General features: G+C 43.5%; 1 protein-coding gene and 1 long non-coding RNA gene across 2 annotated transcripts in view; both read left to right on the top strand.

The window, feature by feature from the left end:
* Positions 1 to 18308, top strand: part of LOC309700493 (uncharacterized protein) — a 2098293-nt gene that overhangs the window by 1152693 nt on the left and 927292 nt on the right. The gene's annotated exons all lie outside the window — the stretch shown is intronic.
* Positions 7464 to 15272, top strand: LOC309701399. Its single transcript, XR_014274971.1, has 2 exons — positions 7464 to 7918; positions 10926 to 15272. It is a non-coding gene; the product is annotated as an uncharacterized lncRNA (long non-coding RNA).

Genomic DNA, 18308 nt, shown 5'->3' with positions numbered 1-18308 from the left:
TTTAGGGAGCAGCAGTGAAAGTGAAAGTATTGAGCCTCCGTTCAGAGCAGCAGGAGGAGGAAGGTGGAGCTGAGGCAGGTGAGTGTTAACATGAATATGTTTCTTCTTATGACATAAAATAATTCCACGCTGTTCGTGTCTGTGGGTGAAATGTGAGGCCGGTCGGCTCCTCTGAGCGCTGGTTTCCTGTAAGTAGAGAGGAAGTGAGTTTAGCTGAGCCTCCGTTTAGTGTGAGAGAGCAGGAGGAGAGTGAGAGCTGTGCTGAGGCAGGGTGAGTGTTAACACCGCTCTGACATTACTGTGTCTCTGTGGCGGGAACAACAGGCTCCGTCAGTGGAGGCAAAAATAATCAGACTTTGGTTTTTCAAAGGAAACAACTTTATGTCGGAAGTTCCCGCACGCTCATTGGATAACGATGTGTCAATCTCGAGCTATTAGCCAATGAGCGTGCGGATTCACAGAAAGACCCGCCTTTATCACGGGACTTTAAAAACTACAATGGCGACAGAAACTCCGTGAGTGGAGTTCAGGGTGACGTTATGAAACTGTGACGTTTGAGCCACTTCCTGTTCTCAGTCCCAGCGTCCTGATCACCGAGGTTTCTGTTGCTCTGATATCTGATATTGATTATATTGGTAAACAGGCTGTAGCATAAACATCAGGTCTGTTCTGAAACCTGGCTTTATTTTTTCAAAGTAAGGGAATATCTGTGGTCTGATACCGCGGGCTCATGGGCTAAGGACTTGGATTGACAAGTCAAGCGCAGATGATTGTGTTGTTTCTTATAAAGGCTTGTGTGTGTGTGCCTTCCTGTGTGTGTCCTTGTGTCAGTGGAACTGAATCAGTGTGTTAGAGAAAGTGCTCCTCTGCTGTGCCGTCATCGTGTGGATGCTTCTTTTAAAGTTGGAACTCATGTTTTTATGATCTGCTTCATTTCATTGAACCTTTATTTCTAACCATGAAGTCCCTTTGAGGTTACAGCCTCCTGGTTAGGTTTAGGCTGTTATTGTGCTTCAGGCTGAAATATGAGGAGTAAGGAGTGGGGCTGGTTAGCCCTCATGACCCTCACCATAACACATACGTCACAGGACAGTGTTTACCACAGAAACTCCATGAAATGATCAATGAGAACTTTAGAAACCCGTCAGTGTGATGCTTCCAGTACAACAGCACCTCTGAGTGTGTGTGTTTACCTCTCAGACTAACTCCACCCTGACATCAAGAAGATGGAGGAAGAGGATGGAGCAGGATCTGCAGCATCCAGCTGTGTGTCTGTGAGGAGTGACTGGTCCAAAGGAAAACCTCCAGACTTCAGTAATGAACCTGCAGCAAGAATGTAAGAGAGCTGCTGACTCATTTATTCAGTGTAAATAATGATTTTTGATGCAATGGGAGAAGAAAAATGACAAAAACAGTTTTAAAAATAAGGATTAAAATATTACAAACTATGTTTTTGAGTTTCCTGATGTAGTACAAAAATATATGAACATAACTGTATATAGGACAGATATTTACGGTTCTTTTAGGCAGCACCAAAAAACAAAAAGACTATTTTTAAGCTGTCTGAGGTAGTGAGTCAACATGTCACACTGGGTCAAAGGTCAGGGAGTAAAAGTGTGTTTTAAAGGAGGTTTAAAAGCAGCGAGTGAAGGAGCCTGTCGAGGTAAATCGTTCCATAACTGATCAAATTCAGTTGGTGGACCTCTGTGTGAAATCAAGCATCTGGTTCACAGAGAGGATAACCCTCACATGGGCTGTACAACATTATATAGGGAGACAAAAACAGAGATTATCGTAGCCATCGCTCTCTCGCATGGACGTGGCAGTCTTGCTGTCTGCTGCGAATCCTCCCCGTACCTCCGTGACCTCGTCTGGTATCTGCTCCCTCCTCTGTAAGAGACAGTAAAGGAAAACACGTCTCTGCCTAGTCTTGGAAATCTAATCTTATCATCCATTGTTCTTCTAGGGCCTCTTCTTCTTGTGGCCTCAGCTAACTGCTAATATTTAAATGGCTAACATTAACATGTGTGCCAGCCAGGTTCACATTTATGATGAACTATGATTAATTAACTGATGTTGAACCTGGAGCTTTACTGACCTCTGAAATTCCTCCTAAAGTGTTATTCAGTGTTGTGACAGTCAGCTGCTTCAGCTGCTGCTGGGATGGGCTGTGGCAAAGAGAACAGAGAAAATCCAAATCAGAGTTTTTCTCTGAATTAAAAGCAAGGAAACAACAATATATTCTACATGGTGAAACTGATGGTTTCTGGTGTTTGGGTCTGTTTTTCTGTATTTATGCAGATAAAGTGTAAACTCAGATGAATTATACCATCAAATGTTAAAGGAAAATATCAGGATGAGTGTCTGTGAGCTGAGAAGGACGTGAAGCGAGCAGTTTATCCCAGAGCTGAAGCTGCTCTGTGTGCAGAGATGAGCTCAGATTCCTGCTGTGATTGATCAACAGTCACAGAAATGTAGACTTGTAGTTATTACTGCAGTATGGTCACAGCAGATACTGATAAACATGTATTATGAGGATGGATGATCAAGTTTCTCACTCTCTCCTTTAAATCTCAGTTTTTTTCTTCTTCACAGTTTATCTGTTAATTTATTAATGAATAACACTGAAAGAGTTTCTGTTATATTTCCCCTTGAACATCAGCTTATTAGGGCGGCATTAGGAAATAGCCCCCCTCCAAAGAATGAATAAATGAATGATGATAATAATAAAATGATTCAAAAGCAGAGCTCAGAGTGGTAGAATGGTCAAACATGGATCCACGGGTGGTTCAACTGCATTTGGTGACGTGACTAAAGCAAATCTTTCAAATAATCCCACCATCAACGGGATGTTGTCTCCTTTACTACAGTTACTTTACTTGGTCACCGTGTGAATTTCTTTGAAATGAACCAAATTCTTTTATTTGTTGGTTGTTGCATATTTAACCTCTACAGTCAGCAAAGGAGGAGATGAGGCCTCAACAATGTTGGGTTGTAGCTGTGGTTCAGGTTAGAGTGAGTGTCCATGGAATAAATGTAAGTCAGTGAACTGGAAACATGACTGTGTTCAAACTTTGTTTACCTTTTTATAATGAGTCTAATCAAAGGTGGACAGAAGTATCTCCACTTTGACTTTTCTGTGTCACCATCAGAGCTTCTGCACAGTGTGGAGAAAGATCCAGAAGCAGAGCTGGACTGCAGACAGCCAGTCAGAGCAGCTGTGTACAAAGTAAGACTGAACATCTGTCTGCTGATGGACTCATTTCTGAAAACTGGACTTCTTGTGTTGTTCAGACATTGAAGAGTTTTCTTTCTCTTTAGTCTCATTGTTTTTCTTTCTTTCAGCAGATGTTGGTCTGCAGGAGGTTTTAGATGAACATAAGATCAGTCTGAGGAGGAGATGTGAACGTGTGACTGAAGGAAGTGATGAAACAGGAAGTAGAACCCTCCTCAACAGGATCTACACTGAGCTCTACATCACAGAGGGACAGAGTGAAGAGGTTCATACCCAACATGAGGTGAGGCAGCTGGAGACAGCTTCCAAGATGGACGCCCTCCATGACGCTCCAATCAGGTGCCAGGACATCTTTAAAGCCTTACCTGACCAACAGAGACCCGTCAGAGTGGTTCTGACCAACGGCGTGGCTGGTGTTGGAAAAACCTTCTCAGTGCAGAAGTTCACTCTGGACTGGGCAGAGGGCTTGGAGAACCAACATGTCAGTGTGGTGGTTCTGCTTTCATTCAGGGAGCTGAACCTGATCAGAGATGAGCAGTACAGTCTTCTGGAGCTGCTCCATGTTTTCCATCCAACATTACAGAAGGTCACAGCAGAGAAGCTGGCTGTCTCTCAGCTTTTGTTCATCTTTGACGGCCTGGATGAAAGCAGACTTTCATTGGATTTCACCAACAGGAAGCTGCTGTCTGATGTCACACAGAAGTCATCAGTCAGCCAGCTGCTGACAAACCTCATCCAGGGGAATCTGCTTCCCTCGGCTCTCGTCTGGATAACTTCCCGACCTGCAGCAGCCAATCAGATCCCTCCTACATGTGTTGACAGGCTAACAGAAGTACGAGGCTTCACTGACGCCCAGAAGGAGGAGTACTTCAGGAGGAGATTCAGTGATGAAGAGCTGTCCAGCAGAATCATCTCCCACATGAAGACATCCAGGAGCCTCCACATCATGTGTAGCATCCCAGTCTTCTGCTGGATCACTGCTACAGTTCTGGAGCACATGTTGACTACAGAGCAGAGAGGAGAGCTGCCCAAGACCCTGACTGACATGTACTCACACTTCCTGCTGGTTCAGACAAAGAGGAAGAAGAACAAGTACCATGAGGGACATGAGACGAGTCCACAGGAGCTGACGGAGGCTGACAGGGAAGTTCTTCTGAAGCTGGGGAGGCTGGCGTTTGAACATCTGGAGAAAGGAAACATCATGTTCTACCAAGAAGACCTGGAGCAGTGTGGTCTGGATGTGACAGAGGCCTCGGTGTACTCAGGAGTTTGTACAGAGATCTTCAAAAGAGAGTGTGTGATCTTCCAGAAACCAGTCTACTGCTTTGTTCATCTGAGCATTCAGGAGTTTCTGGCTGCTGTCTACAAGTTCCACTGTCACACCAACAGGAAGACAAAGGTGCTGAAGAACTTTTTGGGAAAAAAATACAACGAGTCCTCTCTGGATGATTTCCTTAAACGAGCCATGAAGAAATCCCTCCAGAGTAAAAATGGCCACCTGGACCTGTTTGTTCGCTTCCTTCATGGCCTCTGTCTGGAGTCCAACCAGAGACTCTTAGTAGGTCTGCTGGGTCAGACAGAGATCAGTCCAGGAACCATCCAGAGAGTCATCAACAACCTGAAGGAGATGAACAGTGATGAAATCTCTCCTGACAGAAGCATCAACATCTTCCACTGTCTGATGGAGATGAACGACCTCTCAGTACATCAGGAGATCCAAGAGTTCCTGAAGTCAGAGAACAGATCAGAGAAGGAACTCTCTGAGATCCAGTGCTCAGCTCTGGCCTTCATGCTGCAGATGTCAGAGGAGGTTCTGGATGAGTTGGACCTGCAGAAGTACAAAACATCATGGCAGGGACGACAGAGACTGATTCCAGCTGTGAGGAACTGCAGAAAGGCTGGGTGAGTCCAGATGTGATCATTAACATCATTGATCAGTGTAGGTTAGTAGTTTAATGTTGAAAATAAAATCAGATTGTAACCACAAAGTGTTTGTGTCCGTACGCTGCAACCTTCCACACCATTCCTTTATTGTACAGACTCAGCAGCAGCTCCATGGATCCCAAATCCAAGAGTGGAGAACAGATTTGAAGTGTGTCACATCCATGCAGTCACAGCTGTTTCCACCATGTTTCCACTGATATTAATCCTGTTCAATGACACGTTTCATATCAGTGAATATGTTCTTTAGGACGTCCACTGACATGTTTAAGTGTCCTGCTGGAAATCACTCAAATCATCCATGAAATCCATGAAAAATCCTTTTAGTGTTTCTAACTTCACCCTCTGTCCTCTCTCTCTCTCCATCCTCCTCACTGCTTCTTTCACTGATAATCACACAAACATCGTATTCAGCTACAAAATAACACAATAATATCATCTGATGATCATTATTATAAGAGCAGGATCCATATTTGATATCAGAGTAACACACTGCTTGGTTATGTGCAGTCATCATCAGTGACTGTGGGTCAAACAGAAGCTCTCTGATTGGTTGCTGACCTTGGTCACCTGTCCACTCTCACCTGTTTGTGTTTGCTCTCTCTTTGCTGTCTCCATCCTCTCTCTCCTTTCTCTCCCTCTCTGTCTTTGTACGTCACTCAGGTCCAATGGAAACAGTGACATTTACAAACCAATCAAAGACAAACTGATCCATGTCAGGTTATAACAATATTCAAAGTGAATACAGGCTGCTGCTGGACACAGACAGGTAACATCATTTTGACTTGCTGTCACCTGGATCTGGACTCATAAACACTGAAGCCCTGAACAGGAATACAAATCATTTTCTGCCAACTAGCGACACACCAGCAGATAATGGCTCAGAAAGCTAAAATGAGCCAATCATTTCTGTGTTTAGTTCCCCTGAAATCAGATCTGATATCAGCAGCTCTGAGTTCATTCATCATTATTGTCCAGTGATGAGATTTCTGCTCCGTTTGGTAACAGTCAGCAGGTTTTTCCTGCGTGTGGACGTGAACAGTCGTACCTGACAGCAGGTAGCAAACAGAGATCATCTTTCCAGCTGGAACTCTTCACTGAGCTGAACTCATTCAAAATGTTCTGGAGTCAAAACAGGAAACAGTCCAAATGTGTGTCTTCACTCTGACTCTGGATCAGATCTCAGTGACAGACTGTGGACATTATGGAAGCCTAAATGTGACACCATCTTCCTCCTTCATCTGCAGATTAAAGCCAAACAAAGATTCTCATTAAAAGTCTGCAGGTCTGAGAGAGACTCAATCGTTGTGTCATGTCAAACACAGTAAGAGGAGCTGAAGCACAGATGTGAAGAGCAGATTCATCAGATTATGACCTCACTCTGTTTTGTCTTCATATACATTCAGTCTGTGTTTATAATGCAGATTTTCTGCTTTTATAATAACACATTTTATATTTTCTATCATCACAGACTGACTCGGTGTGGACTCTCAGAGTCTCACTGTGAAGTTGTGGCCTCAGCTCTGAAGTCCAACCCCTCCCATCTGACACAGCTGGACATGAGCAGAAATAATGACCTCCAGGATTCAGGTGTGAAGCTTCTGTGTGCTGGACTGGAGAGTCCAAACTGTGGACTGGAGACTCTGAGGTGAGTTCACTGACTGCGGCTGTTGTTGTTTTTCTATATTTCAGGTCTTTGATGTTTGAAACTTTCTTTAGTTCCTAAATGTTCAGGATGTGTCTGAAGACAAATGTGAAGAAGTTTGAGTGCTTTCAGAAATGTTGTCTTTCCAAACGACTGAACAACAGTTTTTCCTTTTGGCTCCAAACAGAAGTGACAGACTTGAGCAGGGTTCATTTAAAGGCTGACAGAAGTGGAGTGGTGACGGGGAGATGTTTGACAGGACAGTGTTTCAGCCTCCACAGGTTCATGTTGTTCTCCATCAGTCAGTGAAGATGAAGTCAGTGCTGATGAGGCTGTAGAGTGTGTGAGGGATGTGAATGAGGATGATGAAGATCTGATGATAGCAGATAAAAACAGGCTGCAGAGACTTTGAGCCATACAGGGCACACAGTGTGTGTACAGAACAGCTGAAATCATTATGGAGGCCTCACTGGAATGTGGAAGCATCACTGTACAGCTTCAGTGAAGCTTTAAAGTCTCTGATATGAGATGAGAAATGAAGCAGCCAGAGCTTTTTCATGAGTGGAAATCCACTGTGACTGTGAGCTGCTGCTACAGCCTCCAGATTAGCCAGCAGCTCATCCTGCTCAACATTTCCTCACCAACTTTAATGGAAGTGTGATATTTTCAGCTGGAGTGATGGTCAGGGTGGCCTCCCTCTCCTCTTCTTCTCCTCTTCCTCTTTCCTTTGTAAAGCCACTTCTGCTGCTTTCATTCATTTGGAAGTCCTGTAGCTGAGTTTGGGAGAGACTAACAGCCTCGGCAGCAGAGGGGAGAAAGGCTGTAACTGTTGGGTCTGTGTTTCCACAAGCCCCGCTAATTCTAGAGACTTATTCATCATGAAGAAAACAAGACAGTCGATCGATCCATTACTTGCGCAAGGGAGGCCTCGTCTGTGTCCAGCACGACAATGACCCCAATGGTGGCCTCCTCTCGCTGCCTTTTATTGACAATCCTCAAACAATAGTTTACAAAGCACCTCCCCTTGCAACCCCCCTTTGGTTACATAGACAAGGCACTGTATGTAAGTGTGTGTGTGTGTGTGTGTGTGTGTGTGTGTGTGTGTGTTACCTCCTGGGCCCTGTTTCAGGAAGCCGGTTTAGTGGAAAAACTGAGTAAGTATACCCTGAGTTAACGAAAACTCTGGGTTTTCGGTTTCACAAAGCGAGTTCAGCTGAAGCCTGAGTGAGTCACTATGACGACACACGCCGTGAAGCTAACCTGCCCCCTAGCAGGTTTACTACAACTAACCCTGACTGTCTCCGCCCCTTTGTCGGAAACCTGACAGTAGGAAGTGTCAGACATGGCGTGTCCCTTCCTTGAAGAGCCAGTAGATCGTGAAGCCCAAATTCTCCGCAGAGCTCTCCGCCGGGAGAGAGTGATTAGAGCGCGTTTGGACATTTTATCATTTCCTGATGATTTTCTGTGCGAACGTTACCGTTTCTCAGCACAATCTATAAGTTATTTGAATAACATCCTCAGGCCATATATTACGCATGTGACACATCGCGGACATGCTCTCAGTTCTGTACATATTATTTGTATTGCGCTTCGTTTTTTTGCAAACGGGAGCTTTCTGTATAATATTGGTGATGCTGAGCACGTTTCCAAGGCTACCGTCTGTCGGGCAGTCAGGAATGTTACAGTTGCACTGAAACGTCTCCTGTACTCGTTTGTGGTGTTCCCCGGTCACAGACCCACAAGATTCATCAAAGAGGGATTCCACAAAATTGCAGGTATCAGGATGACCAAAACTTAATTTATGGTGTGGTGATACTTGAACTACTACTTAAATTTTACATTTATTTTCAGGGTTCCCAGGCGTGATTGGCTGTATAGATGGCACTCACATTCCAGTCATTGCTCCTTTAGTAAATGAAGGAGACTATGTGAATAGGAAGTCTTTCCACAGCATTAATGTACAGGTACATAGTTCCCTGTAGCATTTCAAACTAACAAATTATTTCATTATAGTAATGGATGCTAATTTGTGTTCTCTGCACTGTGAAGATCATATGTGATGCTGCCAACATTATCACAAATGTGGAAGCCAAGTGGCCAGGCTCTGTCCATGACTCACAAATATTCCGTGAATGTACACTGAGCACAAAATTTGGACATGGTGAGTTGAGAATACTTTAAAATATATAAAGACCAATTGCTTCAGGGACATTTGAACTGAAGTGTATCCTTCTGTCTTAGGAGAGTTCACTGGCTACTTGCTTGGTGATAGGGGGTATCCATGTTTACCCTATTTGCTTACCCCTTACCCTGACCCTGAACCGGGCCCACAGCAGCGATATAATCTGGCTAATTGCAGGACAAGAGCCAGAATTGAAATGACTATCGGAATGCTTAAGGCCCGGTTCCAGTGCCTGCAAAGACTCAGGGTCACCCCAGAAAGGGCATGTGACATTATTGTGGCATGTGTGATTCTTCACAACATTGCCACAATTAGAGGAGAACACTGTCCTTCTGAACCAAACATCAGCAGTGATCCAAACCATGAACATCCTGACCCTCCCACGGACATACAAGATGGAAGTGCAGTCAGAGACACCATATGTCACAATCATTTCTTTTGACCCATCACCTCAACATGTTGAAAGAAGAATAAACAGATTTTTTGTTCAACTGGCTTTATTGGTCACCTGTGTTTCCTGTACACAAAGTATTAAAAGATGTACACCTCATAAAGTGTCTCTGTTGCTTCCTCCTCTGTAACAGCTGTCAATGTTTCTTCATTATTTTCCTGTAGTAAAGAAATAAACAACATTGCTGTTCTACTGTAAACTCATATAATCTGTGGAGTATTACTCACAACTGCATGTTGGTCTGGCTCAACAGGAGGCTGCACCAGATGCAGTACACCACCACCATCAACTGATAGAATATGAGGTTTATACAGGTCACTTATAACTTACAAGGGACCAAATGGCAATTAACAAACATACCAATCACCTTACACTTCATTGTCATTATGCTCTCAAAGACAACCAAGCCTGAGGGAAGGCAAAATCAGTAGGAACATAACTTCACTACAAAATAATCCATTATGGTGAAGAGTTTATCAAATGAATGAGTAGCACTGCAAAGGTGACTGTGAAGAAAGGATGTATGCACATCATGTATTATTTTGAATTTACCCCCTATGTAGGCACTTGTGTCTTGCGGGGTTATTGACTCAGAGGATGTCCCCGCAGAGATGCCTTCAGCCACAGGGCGCCCACTGTTTTGGCTGAGGGCCAACTGCTCAGCCTCTGTGAGTGGTGGTGGTGGAGGACCCCCACCTGTTTTTCGGGCCTCCGCTTTTTTTCTGTTGGCTATAACGGGCCACATTTGAGCATACAGAGTAAGCAAATATGTACTTGTAATGTGCTCAGATAATTTCAATAAGTGCTTACAGAAAGAAAATTAATGTAGCCTCTAACTGCAATTGATTTACATGGGACAAACAGACCAAGCACTATGGCTCATAATACAATTACACCTTACCTGTTTGGACTATATTTTTATATTTCATTTTTACTTGCTGCCAGGAACGTTTGGGGCCTGTTGGGTTGCACCTGCGCTCACATCACATCACAAAATAAAATGTATAAAATAACAAATAAAATAACATATGATAAAATAACGTGTTAAATGGGTGGAAATCCCTAGATCAATGTTTATATTAACACTCACGCATTGACTCTGTCGGCTATGTTTTGCCATACATGCTCCCTGTCTTTCGCAGCTGTGGCTGTGTTACTTTTTTCCGCGGAATTTGCGTGTTATCGGCATATACTGCCATCAGAATTTCGGCCTCAAGCGCTGTAAAATACATTGATCACGCCTTCTTTCCCTCCGTCTCCATGGTGACTCGCTTAATCTGTGCTCCGCTTATCAGGGCTTTATGTATCCTCGTCCGCGCGCTTCACTTGGGGTTAAAGCAACTCCGCGTTGACTGAACTAATTGTTATCAGCCTTTCTGAAACCGAATATTCCGAGTTGGACAGTTCGGGGTTACTCAACCCTGCGTATCGTTTTTCACTCTGAGTTTTCTAAACCGGCTTCCTGAAACAGGGCCCTGCTGACCAAAGGGTCGTAAACCCAGGAAGTTTACATCAAAAGAAACAGATCTTTCAGATAGGATGTATCTACAATAAAACCTCCCCCAGCACAGAGTGGCTGGAAAGGTGGCCAGGATCAAAGGAATGGCTTTGATCCTACTGCTTAAACTAAGACTGTACAAATTTAAGAAACACAATGGCAACATTCAACAATTAGACTTAACATTTCCCTCCTTTTTGTCATTGTTCTTAAATTTCAACTTATGCACCCTTTGTTTGGACAGTGTCAGTATAGATTTCATTCATACACAGTAAACTACATCCTATACATAAGCAAATCAGTATCAACAGTCCAAAAACAGGAATTAATTTTTTCAAAAGAAGATGCCACCAAGGACCAGACGGTAACCAAGCTATCCAGCCTTGTGGCGGATCTACTCCTGTCGTGCAATTCATTATGTATTTCTTCAAGTAAACAACTGAATGTCAAAGGTCAAACAAGAAGAATCATCATTCTCAAAAATCATATGTCACTACAATCCAACTGTATACAGACATAGGTATTTAAACGCATCAGTTGACTTTATTGTTTGTCCATGTGGCTCTCAGCTAACTTCAAAGCTGCAGCCTGGTCAACACCCTTCTTTATGACTCCTATCAACCCCCCAAATCTTTTCACTGTAGGCATCCTGTGGGGGTTAGAGTCAACTGGTGAATTATCTGCATTTACAACTCTTCTCCTGTCCTGTTGTCACCACAGAAAAAGCTTTGTAAAGGAAATTGGATCAAGCTGTTTTGAACTTCTTGGCTCGAAACCTCAAGTGTTCATGATGTAATGTAGACAAAAGGCTTCTCTGTTTACATCCTTCTTGCAGAAAATGATGTTGCCATGTTCCATGGTTGATCTCCAACTTGGGCTAATCCATTGTCCTTCATACACATAGGCAATTGGCCTGTTTCCAGTTCGTTTAGCTGTTCAATGTCCTGCAACAAGTCATATTCTTTGAGTCAGACGAGCAGGTCTGTCTCACCAGAGCAGTTCACCTTCCCAGCTACTGGTGAATCAACCTTCCATTCAGGTTCAGAGCAGTTGAAAAGTTGGCAGTGTTCCCGGATGTGTTGCTAAAGCAACCAGACAAACTGCCTCGCTCTCAGTGATGCTATAGGGCCACAGTCCAGAAGAATGTGTAGCCAGTGGCATCACAAGCATAACCATTGGTCTCATTCTTTATGTGAGCGGTTGTGTTCTTAAACTGCCACCAGTAGTTGTTGAAAACCCATGCTGGTACTGGGTGTGGTTTGCTCTGTTCCAGTGCGCTCCCTGTCATCCCACTCAGGGTCCACAGGCACAAGAAGATGCACAGCACATTCCCAGCCATTCTGATGAGTACCTGTGGCTCAGTTGGTTTCTTCACCGGATTGAGACGAGGGGCCCTGGAGGCTTTCCCCCCCCCTTTGTTCCCGGTCTTCCTGCCACTTACTCCGAGCTGGCCTGGATGTGTGTCACCTTCTTGCAGTGCGCTTGATATATCCAAGTGTTCCTTCCAGCAATCTTCACTGCTGTGGTCGTCGTCAGCAGCATCCGATATGGACCTTCCCACCATGGACTGGACCAGCACTTCCTCTCCATGGCCTTATCAACATCCAATCTCCAGACTTCAGACTCTGCTCCTGCGGAGAAACAGAATCATCTGGCAGATCATTTGTTCTCATGACTACTTTACTTTTAAACATTTTCAAGCATCTAATCTGCTAATACGCTCTCTCTTCTGCTTTTCTATCATCACTACAGAAGACTGGAACTCTAAATGCTCTAACATGTGTAATCTCAAAGAGTCAGACCATTCTCTGTTGGAGTAATCCTCATGTACTTATTCTATACAGTCTAACCATGTCCTGCCTGTCTTCCTAAATCTTAACTTTACTATTCCATTAGTTCTCTCTGCCTGCAAAAGTTTTTTTTTTAAAAAGTATTTAATAATCCTAGAATGAGTATAACGACTGCTCATTTCCCTCCTGTTTGAGACATGGCAAAGCCAATGGCTCAAAATAGCAGCAGTCTTATACAAATTATCAGGCAGTACTGGTTTATCACACAGATAAAAAATCATCCTGCAAGCTTGCTCCCTCTGTAAGTCACAACTGTTTTCCTGCTGTAGGTGAGTGGGCCTGCATGTCTGCTGATGCTGTACCGATAAAAGGTTAACACCATGTTTAACTACAGCTGCTTCTTTTGTGATCTTATCTGCAAAAACTTTCCCTAATGCAACTGGATCTTTCCCTCACATGTGTGCTGCACATTTACAAACGGCAATTCTACTGGTTAATAACACTGCCTCCAGCAGATTTTGCAAGAGTTTGGTGTGTTCTGCAGGTTTCCCTGTAGAGGTTGTCACACCTCGTCTCACTCACTGCACTACAAAGAAATGTACAGTAGCAAATGTATACTGCCTATCAGTGTATATTGTCTCTCTACAGCTTTACACACTTCCGTTAAAGCTAGCATCTCTGCTGCTCAAGCAAATATGAAACATGCTAGTTGTCCTACATAGATAACTCTCTCTCACTGTCTGCTACAGTAAAACGTGTTCTAGTCTGTCCCTCTGCTGTTGTAAAACTCAAACCATCAGCAAACCAAACCTTTCCCTCAACGAGTGGCACATCTATTAAGTCATCCCTCAGCTTACACTTCTTCTCCTCGCGCTCTCTACACTCATGAGAAGTGCCCTCCTCCGTTGGCAAAAAGGGTTGGACAGATTCAGAATTGTGCACCACTTTATGGTAATATGTGTGGTTGTGAGAGTAACATTAAAGACAAGTGTCTTGTAGGTGTCAGAAATGTAAGTTTAGTCTGCAGTAGTAGACATCTACCTCGTGTGGAACTAACAATGTCAAAAGGTGAAATAAACTATTGAAACATTGTACAGCTTAAACTGCTGCACATACTGATCTCACGCATGGAGGTAAAGCACGAGCAACTAGAGCTAATCTTTTAGGATAGTAAGTTACTGGCTTCACTTGTGGAAAAAGTGCTGTTAGTTATTTTACAGTCACCTGGCATTTGTGCTGTTCACAGAACCACAAGTCCATCGCTGGACCTCCTCTGCGCTGTCACTTTCTGGAGCTTGGCACGCTCCCTCAGGTTCCATTTTCCAACGCTGCTGAAGATTTAACCCTAGAACACTATCGCTATAAATAGTAACACGATCACTAATGCCGGGTGATTTTTACCCGATATAATATAACCAATGAAAAGTAATCAAATATATCAAAATATGACAACACATGACAAATTAGAGTGGTCTTCTTTTACTTTCAACTGTGCCATGTCTAACAAAATGAAAAATAAAACTCCTAAAACAAAATAATGACTCTGGAAAGCTGGTCTTTGGTCCACCCATTCCTGGGACATTTGAGACTTCCCTGGTGATGGCACAGGCTCCTCGACACGCAAACAGCTTAGTTGTCTTCCTTAACGTCAACGTCGAAACTCTTTCATCTTATTTAAGATTTGCTGTGCAAAGTCTCCTCGTGACGATCCTTTGGAAGACCAGTAACACAGCTCTCTGTGCTGAAGGTGATCTCCGATCCTCCTGGAAACTCTCTCCTGGCCTCAGCTTCCATCTTGTGGACGATCCTCTCAGTCACTCCTTCTCGTCATGGCACCTCACGATATCTACAAATTAAAAAATGACACTCCTCTCGCCACACGGCTTTCGCCATGTGTCAACTCCCCAATGAGACATGTACAAGAGTGTTGCACAGTCTCCCTAAAACAATCTCCAAGGTTTGTCCCTTGGAGCAGCTTCACTCCAAGCTGTAACCCTGTGTAAAAACATTAGTCAGCATTGAAATGTTCAGCTTGTTTAGCTCCCAGCTCCTGTATCCTAGAAGACAAAGTCTTAAAATTAAAACAACTTCACATTTGCAACCAACTATAGATCATAAGAGTAATAAAGTATTCAGCATCACAGAGACAAGTATCATTGCAGGTTTATTCTAAACTCATTAAACTCCTACTTTTTCCCATAATTTGTTCCAAATCATTTAACATCTCACCGTCATTCCACATTGTAATCAGTGACGTCCCTTAAGTTTGTTACTCACCATGAGCCCAACAGTGTGGTCAGATAATGGGCCCCGATGTAACTATTCTGTAACCACTGCACATCTGTTCAATTGTCACTCGTCTGTCTGTGCTGAATCCTTTACAAGCACTCTTAAAGAAAAACAACATTAGCCAAACACAAGGTTCATCCCGGTTGTCAGGTGTCGGCCATCCAGATTCCAGAGGAGCTGTGAAAAGTCATAAAGTTAACACTCGCTGTGGAAAAAGTAACAATGGTCTCATCACAGTATGTCTCACACTGCATTCATTTCTTCCCTGTAACATTCTCTCAAAAACACAGTGTAATTTCATCATCAACATATAGCCTGTAACTACAGTTCTCTTCATACAAAATCTCAGTAATCCTGTGGTAGAGAAACATCATTAAGTTGTGTCCTGCTGTAAACCACATGATCAAATCACATGATTAACCATCTGCTGTAAAGAGAAATGTAAATGTTAGCGCTGCGCAGGTGTGTACACACTTTCTCACAGTAATCTCTGTGAGCAACACAAGGTAGTGAATGACACACACATGGTAAATTCACAGACATAGAATTTAAACTAAAAAGGTTAAATTTTCAGAGTTCACATAGTCATGTGACCCAAGTTTCCTCCTGTGGTCTCCTTCTGCTCCTGCAACAGAGACACACACAGAGACACATCCACACCTTTGTCAGGTGGGGGTTGACTTCACACAATGGTGTTAAGTCAGTCAGTCTTGTCAGCTTTTGTCAGTCAGTCAGTTTCCCATTTATTTTAAAACTCTTACTCATTCACTCAGTGATTCCTTCTTTTGCTAATTGTGGAAATTATCGTCGCATCCGTTTCCACGCTCAGCAAAACAACGTCATTTCAAAAAGAAAAATAATTTAGACTGGATTTTCTCGCTGAATCCTTTTGGACAGGAACTTGTCTCAAATAAGTGGATTTCTCCTGAGCCCATTTTAATTTTGGAGAAGCTCACTTTGCAACAGTTTTCTCGACGACGCTTCGATTCTGATCGTGCTCAAACAGAGATCATCAAACAAAACTTTCAGTGCACCATGAAAGTAACAAAATAAAAGAAAGAAAATAAAGGAAATCAAAGGAAAGAAAGGCCTTGTTTAAGTCATGACACGTGTTCTTCATGCCAGGGGGATAAATCGTCACAACCCAATTGGCAGGCTCAACTTAAATAACAAAAGACAAATCAAACAGCCAGTTTAATCTCAAACATTCATCCAATCAGCCATACACACAACATACAGCATAACCCTGTTGTCTTAGCACATAATAAGTTTTAGTTCTCATGTAACTAAATGTGTGCCATGGTAAAACTTCTTCACACACCAGAAACTCACAATCAGCTCACTCAGCTCACTCATTTAAGACCTCTCATCTATGATGCAACCATCTGTCCTCCTATAATATTCAGTCCACTAGTCTATGTATCACTTTCATCTTACTAGTGACTTGGACAAGATGACAAACAGAATCTCATGCTTAAGATGCTGTCTGGTCTTCATGAGTATCATTTATGTGTAAATGCATGTAGGGTTAGTATAGTTAATGCATTTTCAGTATGTTTTTGTGTTCTTCTCTCATCACACTTTCATTATTCTCATCACTGCTTAAAACAACACACATCTCTCTCTGTTTTTTTTTCTTTAACTGTACTTTTCTCCAAAACAGAAAATAGCATTACAGCCGTTTCAGACTTAGAAACACCAAACACTCTTCGTGCTATCATTCATCCACACAACTATTTTATTTCTTTTTGTCCACTGGGCAGGTGACCTGCAGAATCACGTCTGCCCCAGCTGGATACCTTTCACACACACCATGACGTCAGACACACTCACGGACTGGATCAGGAGAAAAACTTTCTTCATCTTCACACTCTGTTACAGAAACACCATATGTTTTTTTTTGTTTGTTTGTTTGTTTTGTGTCAGGGATGGATATGTAGTTGTAACGTTTGTGTTCACTAACTTTACTTTCTGTTTCCTACCCTGCCCAGTCTGTCTTGGACTCAATGCTTCTCCCAATGTCTCTCCATACTCAGCCTCTGCTCTCTCACGCTCTTCTCTGGCTCTACTTTCTGCTAACATTCTTGCTTCTCTCCTCTTCTGAACCTGCTCCAGCCACAACTTAGCAATTGCTAACTGCAATTCCTTCCTCTGCTTCGCTTTACCTGTTTTACCAGCTACACTTACAGCTATTCTTTCTACCAGCATTTTACACTGAACTTCCACTAATGTCCCTTCAAATCCACATTTCTTACGCCAACAACCTACATACTGCGTGCTGCCTGGTAAAAATTTCTCCATAAATTTTAAATCTCCTTCTAAGGCAGACTTACACATTTTATTCTCCATTAACAATCAGCCACACTCACGCAGACCACGTCTGGCCCGCACACACACACAACATAGGCCTATCGCTTGCGTCTGCACGCACAGCTAGCGCTCTCTGTTGAAAACTCTCAAACGCCCCATATGGTGGAGAATTCAACCTTCAGACACTCTCTAACGCCCCAAATGGCGGAGATTCCGGACTCCTTCACGGCGGAGACGCCGAACCTAGGTTATCTCCACGCCCCAAATGGCGGAGAACTCTCTACGCCCCAAATGGCGGAGAAGCCTGCGTCTCTCTCACGCGGCTAGCGCGCTCCCGGACTCACGTTTAACGCACAGCCCGTAGCCGCTCTCTAAGGCCTTCTGTACTCACTGTTTGTTTACGTTCATGGGAAGAGCCTCTGGATCCCGTCAATCGTCATCCATCCCGAGGGGAGGTCAGGAGCAAACTTCCCGGCCTGGTGGCAAGCCAAAAACACCAGGGCTTTACGTCAATCATCCCAGACGTTGCGGTGGCGTCCTCTCCCTCTCCTCGGTGGATGCAATGTGTTAGGCTCCGGCTCCGAAGGACCAAATAAATGTTGGGTCTGTGTTTCCACAAACCCCGCTAATTCTAGAGACTTATTCATCATGAAGAAAACAAGACAGTCGATCGATCCATTACTTGCGCAAGGGAGGCCTCGTCTGTGTCCAGCACGACAATGACCCCAATGGTGGCCTCCTCTCGCTGCCTTTTATTGACAATCTTCAAACAATAGTTTACAAAGCACCTCCCCTTGCAACCCCCCTTTGGTTACATAGACAAGGCACTGTATGTAAGTGTGTGTGTGTGTGTGTGTGTGTGTGTGTGTGTGTGTGTGTGTGTGTGTGTGTTACCTCCTGCTGACCAAAGGGTCATAAACCCAGGAAGCTTACATCAAAAGAAACAGATCTTCCAGATAGGATGTAT

This window comes from Aulonocara stuartgranti (assembly GCF_965226115.1).
Source record: "Aulonocara stuartgranti genome assembly, chromosome: 3".
NCBI lineage: Eukaryota > Metazoa > Chordata > Actinopteri > Cichliformes > Cichlidae > Aulonocara > Aulonocara stuartgranti.
This window is presented reverse-complemented; position numbering and strand designations above follow the sequence as displayed.